At 34.8% G+C, this 14,518-nt stretch overlaps 1 protein-coding gene and 1 long non-coding RNA gene across 3 annotated transcripts in view; one reads left to right on the top strand and one right to left on the bottom strand.

Annotated features, from left to right (window-relative positions):
- LOC136828721 (uncharacterized) overlaps window positions 1-14,518 on the bottom strand; it is a 207,757-nt gene that overhangs the window by 9,541 nt on the left and 183,698 nt on the right. The gene's annotated exons all lie outside the window — the stretch shown is intronic.
- The window catches only part of LOC136828719 (uracil nucleotide/cysteinyl leukotriene receptor-like), a 145,690-nt gene continuing 139,956 nt past the window's right edge, over window positions 8,785-14,518 (top strand). The window contains exon 1 of one of the 2 annotated variants that reach the window (XM_067086870.1): window positions 8,785-8,921. The gene's annotated coding sequence lies outside the window, so the exon portion shown is untranslated. The remainder of the gene's footprint in view (window positions 8,922-14,518) is intronic. The other variant, XM_067086871.1, reaches the window with a different exon arrangement.

Below are 14,518 nucleotides of genomic sequence, written 5' to 3'. Positions count from 1 at the left end.
AAACAATGAATGGCAAACTGTCATACGTTTTTGCATGTGTGTGCACACCCTAACTGCAACTTCCCTGACTTCATTTCAAAAGGACATCGGTAAATATAGAAAAAAAATGAAAGGTGCAGTTGCGATAATCTAGGAGTTTCATTTTATTTGAACAAAATCGAGTTTTATAAAGTTTGATGGTCGTTCTGTTGAGAGAGATTAATTTCTATCGCCATGAGGATTTTAAACCTAGACTTTTTTTTTTCATATGTCTCTTTTAATAGGTTATTTTTTCCTATGCAAAAGAATAACTAAATAATGACTGGTTATGTCCAAATTATATATGCACATACATACATACATACTTTAGCTGAGTGCCGAAGGAAAATAAAGTCAATGGCCTCTGACCCTGAACGGCAAGAAACACATACAATAGTTTTAAATCTTAGGAAAGATAATACTTGATAATATTTGTCCGTAATGCATATGCCAGCGGAACTGAGTCCTTATAAAACAACTAAAACTTATTTCTTTTTCATTTTGGTCCAGAAGGATTACCAAACTTTCCTGGGGGAAAATATATTGCCTGTTGTTGTATATAAAGTCATGAACATTAACTTGTTGAAAACATAACGGTGAATTTTCAGATTTTTTCATTGGGATAACGAAAACGGAGAGTTCCATTCGTTCACATGTTGGTTAAGACTGTAATCCGGATTTGTGAGGGAGGGATTATACAAAGATTTAAATAGAGATTTATGTGCAAGCTCAACTGTATAATAGCGATTAAACATGGACTAACCTGCTGAACTCTGGTTGTGACCCAAATAGGAATTAATGGCTTCCTACAATTCCGTGGAGTAAAAAAGTCGCAGATTCCTCACTCGTTACTTACAAAAAAAAAAAAAAAAACCAAGAATAAACTAAATATAAGGATTTAATAAGATGGAAAAGCTTTTGTTAGATGTTATCCGCCTGATGAAGACTAAACATATTTGGCGCAACACAACACCATGTGCAAACCTTAAAAAATGAACAGCTAATGGGAAAAAATCAAAATATTGAAGGAAAGTTTACATTATAGCACACACACACACACACACACACACTAAAATCCACATGCTGTGAACATGCCACTTAAAAGTCGCATGAGATAAAAAATTAGGTGAAGAATGTCCCTTGACACTTCCTCTTTATTATATTGTTTATCAGAGTTTAAGAAAGCTTTTATTGCTATCATTATTGATAGGTCAAACTACTTTGGTGATTTGTACGGCTGATCTGTAATTTACTAAGCCAATGCTACACCCATTCAAATGCAGAGGGCAAACAAGGAGTGGAACCAGATACCCTGCTGATTTCACTTGAAATCATAGGGAACAATTCTTGTACCTACATCTATGGTTTTACTCCCTCCGCGTCCCATCAGCAGTGAGCAAGCATATTCATTTCCTGTCCTGTAAGGAACTGGGCAAAATTGTCTTTTATGATTCAAAGAAATGCATCAGAAAGAAACAAATTTTGGGGCAGGGATAGGTTTAGGTGGCATTTATGAGTGTCAAACTGAGGGTTTGTAGGTCACAAATAAGAAACCGAAGGAAGGCGTAGGGCGCTGTACCGTTACACAGTACCTTAGAAGTTGAAGATACACAAAAATGATCAGGCCCCTCTCCACCCACCTTCCCCCACCGCAGTACCTGAGGAAGTCAGTCAGAGGTGGCAAGGTCGTGTTGCATGTGAAAATCTGTCAAAGTCCTTACAAGGCCAGGAACTCAGGACCACTGAAGCATGATATCTAGGCAATACTACTCAGCTATGAAGTCCCTACGACAAACGTACTATGTAACGAAGCAGCCATGGTACTGTACATTTCTAGCTTTAATGTCTAAACATATCAATAAACCTCTCGAAATATTTAAGACGAATAGCTTGACATTTTTAAGCTGCCCATGCTATGTAAACACACATAACTATGGTGCAGAAAATGAGTATACAGATATTTTGGGAAATAATGGCGTCTCTCATAAAACAAACTTAAGCAGTTAATTATATACCACTGCACACTTACACGACTATATATCTAGAATGACATTAAAACGAAAGCTGCTCTCTCTCTCTCTCTCTCTCTCTCTCTCTCTCTCTCTCTCTCTCTCTCAGAACATCTTTCAACTTGGGTATCACAAGCGTTGCCGACAGACGTCCAAGTTATCAGGAGTGAAGAAAGAAAATGGTCCCGTCATGTTCTTACGATAGAAAATGGAACATAATAAATCTAGTGCAGTGTATCCTATAATTTATATTTCTGGTTGGTAAAGAAAACGACTTTATATTAAAGATAAGACACACAGATGGTCGAGAACTTTTATAAAAAAAGAAATGTTACAGGCTGCAATTACTGACGAACTGCACATAGTGTTGGTGGACTTCATATAATTTTTCACATGCAATATACTTCACAAATATGCATTGTAGGTTATTCTCGAGGTCATGTAGTATGCGGCATTTTACCAGTCAATCGAATTTATAATTTTAGGAGACTGAATTATTCATTTTTTATATAAAAATCCTCTTCCATTGGCAGCGCTATTGCAATATCGAACTGAACACTCCAGACTTGATATCTTCTCCGGTCTTTCAGTTTTGATGTGAATTCAGCGTGTTTCTGATATTTCTGTCTGAGGGCAAAAGAGTATATTTAAAAAAAAAAATTTGAGGACTTTGAACATTCATTGCCCTCTAAGACTGTTAGTGATCCTTCGGCCCAGCCCATCCTTTCTCTCTCTCTCTTTGTCTGTCTGTCTGTCTGTCTGTCTGTCTGTCTCTTTGTCTGTTTGTCTCTCTTTGTCTGTATGTCTGCCTCTTCTCTCCCAGAACCCGTGCTGGCTTATGGCCAACTAATTGTCAATAAAGGAGATAATTATGTTTGTAGCAATTTGGTTTCCTTCATTGGTTGCTTTTTTTCCACGACATCAGGTGTTCACTAGAGAGCCACAAATTAAAGTAACTGAATATAGCTCACAGACATTCTAGTTTGTCCGTCTCTTCTGAGTGTCCGATCCACAGACTGAAGAGGAGAAGTGAAATCTCAAAGCTGTCTGTGAGTTACACTCTCTTCCTTTAATTTGTGGTTACATTGTATTCCATATAACAAGGAGCTCCTGTCGACATATCTACTGTATATTTTTAATTATCGTCATCCAATAGAAAAAGTCCTTCAGTGCTTGGCCATATAATTTTCCCTTAGCGTTTGTTTCCGTGAGTGTTTGTACATGTGTCAGTCAGTAGGATGCATGAAAGCATACCATGTGCATCGTTATGTACGGCCAGGTGGGCTATGTGAGACAAAAAGTCTTAAGTTGGATAAAAATGGATAAAAATGCCATCCACCAAATAAAAAAAAAAAAAAAAACTAACTGTTACAGGAAAAGTGTTTATCACAGTCCAGAAAGATGTGGACCTTGTAAACACACATGCTGTCTGTTCTAAACCGTCCGAACATGATAGATTTTGGATGAACGATAAGAATAAATTGTTTACCGCGCACGTATTCTCTCTCTCTCTCTCTCTCTCTCTCTCTCTCTCTCTCTCTCTCTCTCTCTCTCTTTAGTAGATCATAGATAATATGAAAATGACGTGTATTGATTATGAATAACGCTATACCATACTGACCGAGAGAAGAAAATTTTTAAAGAATAGGAGTTCAAGTTGAAAGGACTTTTACAACCAGTACCGCAGGATGGATCAACTATACTGGTAGGGAACTTTGGATGGAAGTATTTCCTTGGACAGGAATTCAGGATGGAAGGATGTATCTGTACATGGATTCAGGATAGGAGGACTCTTCTGGGAAGGTATTCAGAATGGAAGGATTCACTGGCCTGGAATTCTGGAGGATAATATTGCATTGGTCAGGGAATTCATGTTGGAAGGGCTTTTCCTGTAAATAATTCAGGATGGAAGGACCATACTTCCATGGATTAAAAATAGAATATCTTTCGGGTAATGAAATCACTATGGAAGGACTTTACTAGTCGGGGATTCAGTATAGAGGACTGTTCACGTCTGTGACTCATAATGAAAGGATATTTCTGGTCTGGATTCAGTCTGAATGTGTTTTACTGTTCAGGGGTTCAAGATGGAAGGAACTGACTGACAATGGATTCAGGATGGCCAAAGAATAAGGATGGTCTGAGCTTTAAGAAAAGAGCTTAGTGAACAAGGATTCAGGATGAAAAGATTCCACTGGTTAGTGATTCTAGAGGAAAGTTTTTACTGGCCAGGGAGTCAGGATGGAATAACTTAACTGGCCAAGACTCCTGTGTGGAGGGATTTTAAAGTCGACAGATTCATGATACAGTCTATTATTGGTCAGGGATTCAGTATAGAAGGACTTTACTGTTGAGCGATTCACTATGTAAGCACTTTACTTTTCAGGGGTTCAGGAAGGGAGGACTTTTCTATTCAGGGATTCTAGATAGAAGTACTTTGTTATGTTAGGGATTCCAGTTGGAAGAACTTCACTTGCCAGGGATTTAGTATGGAAGGATACAATTCAAGATACTGGCCAGGAATTTCAAATGGAAGAACTTTTCTGGTCTGGGATTCAGGATTTAAATGACATCACTCATGAGATTTACGGGGCAAAGACTATATTGAACAGGGATTAAAGATTAAGGTACCTTTCCAGGTAGGGATTGAGGATAAGTGACTTTTCTTGCCTTGGGTCCAGGGTGGAAAGGATTTCTTGTTAGGGATTCAGAATGGAACGGGTTCAATTTTCTGGGATTATGTACATAAGGATTTCATTGGTCAAGGATTCAGTATGGAAGGATTTTTCTAGTGAGGGTTTTATGGTGGAATGATTTTCACTTAAATAATTCATTAATAACGAAACCATTCAGTAATAATCTTAAATTAATACACTTCTCAAAAACGTCAAAGTTTAATGGAGGGAGCAAGTAGTTAGTTTATTTGATGCAAAAAACTCTTCACTATCTACAAAGATATACAATGCTGAAATTGTATATCCGTAGTTTCATCTGATAATGGTAATCCAATTACCCATCTAAAAGCTATAAGCGGTGTATCAAGATTTTCTGCACCCCATCCATTTACTAATAACGAATAATAAAAGTGCTGGACTAAAAAATATGTAAGATATTGATCCTGAGGCACTTGCATAAGTTATTGTATTGAAGGACTTGAAATGATATTAAACTTAAAAAAACCTTCTTAGAATCCCTCTCTAATGTTTAATTAGCCGAGCAGAGCGTTGGTAATACCTGGGCACTCCAAGCTAGACAGAAGTTCTGGGTGGCTACAAGAGGGTCTGTACATTAGCAATGCTGAGACAGCATACCCGTGAAAACAGTTCACTGTACTTATGCTTTGGGATATTGTGATCACACTGTGCTCGAGCTAAGGTTAATGGGTTACCTCAAGAGTCCAATATACAGCCATACCTGAGCTGGGGGCTGAGGTGGGGAGTGTCAGTCACTGTTGAAGTAGTGGCACTAAGGCCATCAACCACCACCACTCAGAAACCGAGGCATACCGTCGTGTGCACCCCACCAAAACAAATCAATTCAGAGAAAATCTTCAAATGACTTGTGGGTGGGAATGCTACCCACTAGACAGAAAGCCATTATGGAGATGAGTGTTAAGAAATGATCGATAGAAGAAGCGAGGAGCCCAAATAATCTGCTCTTTCCGATTTCAAAACAAGACTACTATAGCAGCTATTAGGTAGGGATTCTACATACAAAAGACGCAAATTCTGCGCGGGAAAGAGTTAGAAATTCAAAACAAAGAATAATGAACTAAAATAGGACAAAATGAGTCCAGAGTTTCATATCACGCCTATTGTGTTAAACATCTTGTCGCACCTATAGACCGCCTTTGGTCAAGGACCTGTGCTGGCATAATGCCAACTGAATCTAGACCAGCCTCCATAAGAAACTACTTAGTAATAGTGCAGATCATAGGCTTTCATTAGACACTTGAGGACTCAGTAAAGAAAATGACTGTATGTCTTTTTATGCCATTGTCCGTCTGTGTAATTTAATGCTGTCAGTCTCATGACTTGGCTAAGGTTATGATCTAATGCGTGTTAAAGCTGTTCCCAGTAATATAGTGCCACTGTTAACTATTCCAACTGAAAGATATTTTTTGTCACGTTGCATACTCGGTGCTGGATGGTGAAAAGCATCAATATTGGATTCTCTGTGTCTATATTTGGGAAACACTGATATTTACTTTTGATTTTGAATTGTCATATTGCACCCTTATGAAGCGCAATTGTAAATTGTTTTAATATTTTCTGTAGACATTTTATGATTGCATACAAATAACACTGTGTAACAGGTAGTGCATTGATTATAAGCGTGACGTCATCTAGTTTGTATAAATAGGTAATCAGTCGAGTAACAAAATAAAAGAATCACCTAAATTAAAGTATTTTACTAACATTTCACTCGTGGATTTTTATATCTTTATAATTTATGTTTTTAGGATAAATATATTCTTCTGTACTAGTTACCTTAAATCTCAGCTGTTTTATTTTGCTGTTTATTTTTTATTGCCTTTCACCTTTTTGTTAATTGATTATTAGTAAAGTATTCAGTATTGTATTGTCCATCTGTATTTTGTTTTGGTCCTTGTTGAACAATAAATGGAAAGGACTGACTCCTTACGCACAATCGACTGGAGCAAGACAGAAGTTAATATAAACATTCAGTAATGGAAAGGTAAATCAGCTATTTTTCTGTGGCACATAATTAATTACTGTGGTCATGGGAGCGCCTTCCTTTCCATGACTAGACCACAGACTTAGCTGTTCTCTATTGCATAGAGAACAGTTTCATCCTTCTTCCTGCTACTCTGAGACAGCAAGTCCTGTCACACACACTCACAGACACACACACACAAATACACACACACACACACACACACATATATATATATATATATATATATATATATATATATATATATATATATATATGTATGTATATATTCAGCATTAAACTGTTCACTCACACATTACCACAGGTTAAAAATAAGAGACGAGTTGTAGGTCCTGACCGGTTTCGACTTTATTTCCAAGCCATTGACGAAGGACTGATACAAGTATTAGAAGTCACAAATATATATATATACTACAGAAACAGTGCTGACGAACATACACAACCCTTTGAGTACAATGGTTGAAAATAAAGTCGAAACCGGTCAGGACCTGCACCGTCCCTTATTTTCACCTGTGGTAATGTGTGATAAATGAATCACGTACAAAAGTGATTATAATTTTATATATATATATATATATATATATATATATATATATATATATATATACATATACATATATATATATATATATATATATATATATATATATATATATATATATATATATATATAATATATATATATATATTCAGCATTAAAGTGTCCCTCTTAAAGAACGTTGCGCTGCCAAAGGATCAAAACAAATTCCAATTTCATATTCATTCTTTACTTGCTGAATTATGGATGAAACCTCTGTACAGGAAATTTCCACAACATCAGCCACTTAACAAATTAATGTACACGTTCTCTGTCATGTATTCTGTCTTGCATGCACTCCTGTACTTACTGGATATAAAAGCCCTTCCCTCCGTAACCTTTCTTAGCATTGCATCATTCAGATATCATTCTCTTGTATCTACTATTCGACAAATCTTCTGAGTACTCGCTTCACCGTCTCAGGATTGTATTCACAATAGAAAATGTCTTTTGCTCTGAGATCCATTTGCTCATTCACATTTTTTCTGCCTTACTTCCCTTAATAATCTTTAAGTCTCCCTCAAGTTCTGGTTCACCTTCTTCCCTTTGCCTTTATTACTTGACTTCTTTTTCCCCTCTCACTTTCACTTTCTCCTGTATACTTGTTCATGCACTCTTCTTCTGTCATGAAATTGCATCATTCCCTTGCCCCAAAAGAGACTTTAATCTGTCATAACACCCTCCTGTACCCACATAATGTACTCGATTTAAGTGTAAAATCACTTAAATCAATAACTGTTCATTTTAGTTTCTTTTCTTTCTATTAGTTCATCTTGTTTATAAAATTATTTTTTGCCTCATCTCTTAAAAGAATCATTGTTGTAACATTATTGTGAAATTACTTTACTTGTTCATGCGCACTCCCCACGCTTCTCTTATATTTTCTTATATAAGAGTTGTTTCTCTGTGTTTAATCGATTATGATATTTTAGTTTTTCTGCATATTTCATTATACGTGATTTTGAAGCCTTTGTTAATATTTTTTTATATTTAGTTTGGTTGACATTGCTTTTATGATATTTTAATTCCTTCTCTTTAATATCCTTGTGAATTCTTTTATTGTATTCTGATTGTAAGTAATTAGTCTATTGTTATTCCAGTTGAACTAGGATCTTTCCTAGATAGTGACCCCCAAGGGTATGTATCTACTTTTGCGGCGTGTTTAGTACAAGCCAGTTGGGATCACCCTAAAAACATAGACAAAAGACTGTGAATATCATAAAAATAACGACCCCCGAAAACCCCTGGGGGTTACTATCTAGGAAAGATCCGTTGATCTTTGCAGTTTCTTACAGAAGATTTAAATTTCTACGTGCCTTATGCAAGCTTTGATTTTTGACTAATGGCTTTAACTGGAAACTCATTCCGATTAATCGTGAGGGAATAATCTGCGTCCACAACGAACTTAGGGATTAAGCCACCTACCCCATCCGAGGCACTCGTGGGGCCTTCGAAGCCGAGGCCAAGCGCCAACCAGCAACCAGTCACCCGCCAGCTCTGTAGGGAAAAGGTTCCGGGGGAGCGAGTGCGCTGGTCTTCTCCAAGACCCTGCTTTGCTATTTATTGAATGTCCTCACCGTGAGAAAGTGCGTTCGTGTCATTCAACATTCGGAGCAGTAGTTCGAGATTTCTCTCTTTCTTCTTGTGGGAAATGATTACTGTTTAAATAGAGAAGTCTTGTTCATTTTTCTTGGTGGACATATTCCTTCGTTTCGCGTTCATGTGACGCGAAGAGTTTTGCTATAGTCTCAGCTATATATGACAACAAGACAGCAAACTACCAGAGAAGAATCCGTCCGGAAGGACGAAAGTCGAGAGTTATGCTAAGTTAAAAGGAAATTGTCTAGTGTTGAAAAGTGTACTCAGGCTAGTGCGAGGCGTCTGTACATTTGTACGTGCGTACGCCTATACCTTTCAAGTCACGTCCTTGGCTGTCCTGTACGTGATCGAAGTGATGCTTAATCGGACTGAGACCAGAGAATTTTTTACTCTTTTTTAGTTTCGAGGAATGATGCTCAAGATCTTGGTCTTCGAGGTGAATTGCCACAGATACGTACAAAAATGCGGTTCTTCTTTTTAAAAAATCTTTACATAGTTTATATATGTACGTCCAAGCGCTGCATGCGCATACACAAACATGCTATTAAACACTCGCACACAAGCACACAAACAAACATGTATATATATATATATATAAACATACACACACACACACATATATATATATATATATATATATATATATATATATATATATATATATATATATATATATATATATATATATATTTATGTATGTATGTATGTATGAATGTATGTTGTATTAAGCCACAAACTTCGTTTAATGCCTAGTTCACTATACCTCTGTTTTAACTTATCCCCAAGAGGAATTATAGATAAATTCTACTCATTAGTGAGATTCGAATCGCGACCTGGTATAGAAACGACGAAATTACAGTGACTTCCACCACTGAAACATGAAAGTCACTGTATTTTCGCTGCTTCTCAACCGGGCTGCGATTCGAATCCCACTGGTGACGAAGCCCTTATCACCTATAATTACCCTTAGGTGTAAGTTATTCCAGAGGTATAGTGAACTGGACATTAAACGAAATTTTTTGCTTAAAATTTGTGAATATAAAAACTGTTACGGTATATGTGACGAAAAATTCATAATACCCACACAAACACACACACAATATATATATATATATATATATATATATATATATATATATATAATATATATATATTTATATATATATATATATATATATATATATATATATATATATATATATATATAATTCACACGGCTTCACGTGCGTCAGGATTGTGGATGATGTTTTATTTCTAACTCTGGAATAATTGATCTGGTTACTAATTACTACCTGAAATGTATATATATATATATATATATATATATATATATATATATATATATATATATATATACATACAGTATATACATATATTTAAGTATATATATGTCTGTGTATATGTATGTACATGTGTGTGTGCATGTGAGTATTAACTAATTACTCAAAATGTTTAATGAAAATGTAGAGTATATATCAAAGATTTTCTGTGTCACTCCTTTGAAGATGTGTAAACCACAAATACTGGCACCTGCCGTATGTGTGTATATTTGTTTACTAAGGCTTATATTGCAATTTATTTTTGATATGATTTAATATGGTAGTAACAGTTCTAGTGGCCCAATAGTAACTGTAGCATAAACGAAAGCTGAATTATTCAGTTTTTTTTTTTTTTACTATTTTAGTGATCGATAAGTGCAAAACCTTCAGCAAGGGATTACTTGAACGGATAATCCTATCCATAACCGAAACTATTCAGCTTGGAGGTTTGAACACAAAAATAATCTCCCTCTCAAAATATGTTAAATTTTCCTCCTGAGGTCCGAACGAGATGAATATGGATTTGGCTGAAGTGGAAGTCCGCAGCCAACTAATCTAACTGCATCAGCTTGGATTTGCCTTTGAATCACATTGCACAACAATGTGGTAAGCCTCAAGCTCCGTTTTGTCTTAACTGGAGAAGACAATGGGACGTCCCTATGTAACCTTAGAGGAAAGCAAGAAAACGAACAGAGATAGTCATGCCTCTTAAATAACTAATTGATTGCTTAGCTTGAATAACAAGTTCACGGGTACTGGCATCTTGAACGATAGAGGGTGAGAAGCCAGGGAACATAGAAACTATGATGAAATTCCGAAGCTTCTCAGATGAAGGAAGGAGACTGTCTCATTCGTACAAAAGTTTAAGAACATTTTCTCAAGATGCATTTGTGTAGATTTGTCTCAGGTACATCGACTGTCATAGAGGGGTCAGTTTCCGGACAGGCAAAAGACTCACGAACCCGGAACATTCTAATATAAGAGCTTACTCTAAAATCTGTAAAACATACATTGAAAATAAAAATTTTAAAATCATCGGGCAAACACCCAACACCCAGAAATTACCCATTTTAGAGTCCTAACTGATCAAACAACTGGTTCCCCCATTAAACACGCAGTCAACAGCCACTCCCCTTTTCCTGTCTTGAGGTGTGTTTTCTTCTTTTTTTTATTTTTTAGTTTCCTTCCACTTGTGTTTTTTTACTCTGGTGGAAAGTTGGTCCAATACAGTGTGTTACTTTGTGAATTTTAATTTATCTTGATTTGTTAAAAAATGTATAATCTTAGGTATCAAAAAATATGTTTGAGTTTTTGCTAATTACGTGTTGTTTTTATCTGTTTTAGAGCCCTTGTAAATGCAATTATATACGAAAATTACGAAACTTCGGGAAATAAATATGAACAAGAGCGGTGAATCTTAATTGTCCATCAGCATACGCGTTGTACATAACGGCTATGCCACTCCACACGAATATATACATGTATATATATACACATCTATATATATACAAGTATATATATACATATATATATACACCCACATATATATATATATATATATATATATATATATATATATATAATATATATATATATACAGTATATATATATGATTCACTGCCTTAACACCAACACAAATATATATATATATATATATATATATATATATATATATATATATATATATATATATATATATATATGTATATATATATATATATATATATATATATATATATATATATATATATATATATATACATACACACACATTTATATGCATGTATGTATTTAAGCTATGTATTTCTTTACTGTATTATTGTTATTATTATCATTATTATTATCATTATCTTTTTTATATTTGGTGAAGACACTTATAGAAAAGAGAAACCCTCATCAAATAAAAGAGATATTGCTGACCTCAGTAAAACTTTAAAAAAACAAAATTCATAGCCAGATGGATTCATGTTAAATCAGGATGATCTATTGTGCCATTCCTTTGACACATAAACTAGACCACTGCACTAGATACGATTTTAATAAAAAAAAAATAGGTTGAAAAAACATCCAACAAAAACTATGGTTTATTTTTTTGTTGAAAATGCAATATGCAACAGCAATCTTTGTGGTAACTGATACAGCAACTAACGCAAAAAACAGCGCGTTGAAGGGTTGAATTGTAATGCTTTGAGTGTTTACTGACGCTGCGAAAATATATCCTTGAAAGGTTAAATTGTTTTGAGTATCGAATTCCTTTTCATTAATGACACTGCGTAAATTGACATTCGGATGAACTTCAATATATTATCTTCTGCACAAAGTTCTGAGACGGGTTTAAGAAAACGAAGGAGCTAAGGTAAACGCAACAACGGCAATAAATGTGATTCTATAGACTTATAGGCTAATTCTAAGAACATGTTGAAAATCCTTTCATACGACAAATATATAAAACGCCTAAAAAGGGTTATGTCCTGAATTATATTCTTGCGAACTTATCGTAAATGGTAAATCATTCGATATAGTTTCATATCAATCTGTTGCCCAAATTTCTTTGGATCACCTATGAATTGGATTGTTAAAAAAATTTCTAACATTAAATACTCTTTGCTCCAGATGATAAAGTTTTTTACGTAAATGTCATACAATTTCTTTATGGTTCCCGAAAATAAAATTTTTATTAGGTTTAGAATGCCATGGTACCTTTCGGTTTAAAACGGAAATTTGGTTGCTTATCATTACGGTATTTTTAAGGCCAAAATTCCTTTAGGCTATAGATAAAAGCTGTTGTTTCCAGTATCTTCAGAGACAAAATTACCTAGGTTTCAATTAATTACTATCCTTTACAACATTTCTAAAGCCAAAATCACTTTGTCTTCAGTTAACTGTTATTGTTTATAGTATTTTAATAACAGAAATTCTTTAGGATTGGAGAAGACTTGATTTTATACAAATCGGGGTCATCGTCCATGAGGAATCATTTGTGCTTGTGAGCAATCCCAACTCTGAAGTGGAAAGTTTTTTGGTCCATTTATGTAAATCGTCTATACTGCAGTAGGCTTTAGTTGATTACAACTTCAACAGGAAAGCTAACATGACGGCAGTTTCCATCTATTTACTTGCATTAATTTTTTACCTGCCCATTTTATTATTCTGGCCAAAGCGTAGAGATGCCTTCTGACAAGATGACAGGTTTTCATCTTCCTAAACTAGAAGACTTAAAGAATGAAACCTTTTACTAAAATGGATGACTCATAGTATGAGATCTTCACTGAACTGGGAGTATGAGATCTTTTGGTGAATTGATTTTTATCGAAGTGCAATGATCGAGTGATTTCATGTAGTACTGAAATCTTCATATTAAGAAATGTTCACTGAAATAGTTAGACAAAGAATTAGGAGCATTGTTAATGGATTGTAACCATAAAAATAAAATTACATTTTTATCGAGTTGTGGAGTAACCGAATGAATATTTGTACTTTATTGAGACGGTAAAAGTAAAAATGAATGATGAACTTTGAGCATTAAAGAGCCTTTACTTGAAGCGGGGACTTGAATACAGAAAAATTTGATATGGAAGCGAACACCTGAACGAAACAACTTTTTTCTTTCTTTTCATGGAAGTAGAACTTGAAGAAGGAAACCTTTTTCTGTGCTTTTTTTTATTTACATATATTTTTTTTTACTGAAGTAGAAAATTGAATCGAAACACCCTTTTGCAGATTTTAGATCCGATTCTGAAAGTCTTTCCGCTGAAGTAGCTTTGGACATAAAATCATTTTACTGAAGTAAAAAGTAGAATTTAGAAAAATTTCTGAGGTGGGAATCTAGATATGAAAACCTTTTTTCTGAATTAGAAATTTAGATAAAAAATGATTTCACTGGAGTTGATTTGAATATGGAAATCGTTTTAGCGAAGTGGGAACTTTAATATAAACATCATTTTACTGTAGTGCGAACTTGAACATCAAAACCGTTTTACTGTAGCGTGCGAACTTGAACATCAAAACCATTTTACTACAGTGGGACTTGAATAAATTTTCACTACTCTGACGAGATGTAATGTATAATGATTTTCGGACAGGTGAACTGAGGAGAAACAACGTACATCCTTTGAACGAAGCAGTAAAGATAGCAAACAATATTACCTGATCAGGAAGAATATCAGGACGATTAGGAGGTGAAATGAGAACGGTTTCACAATCCGTGATTATATCCCGCCAAGGAGGGTTTTTCTTTAAATATATAACGGGAAGAAGGCTATATATTTTCTTCTTATTTGCATTGCCATATATTTTCC

This window comes from Macrobrachium rosenbergii, chromosome 43, assembly GCF_040412425.1.
Source record: "Macrobrachium rosenbergii isolate ZJJX-2024 chromosome 43, ASM4041242v1, whole genome shotgun sequence".
NCBI classification, from domain to species: Eukaryota; Metazoa; Arthropoda; class Malacostraca; order Decapoda; family Palaemonidae; genus Macrobrachium; species Macrobrachium rosenbergii.
The sequence above is the reverse complement of the archived record's forward strand: the minus strand, read 5'-3'. Positions and strand labels throughout refer to the sequence as shown.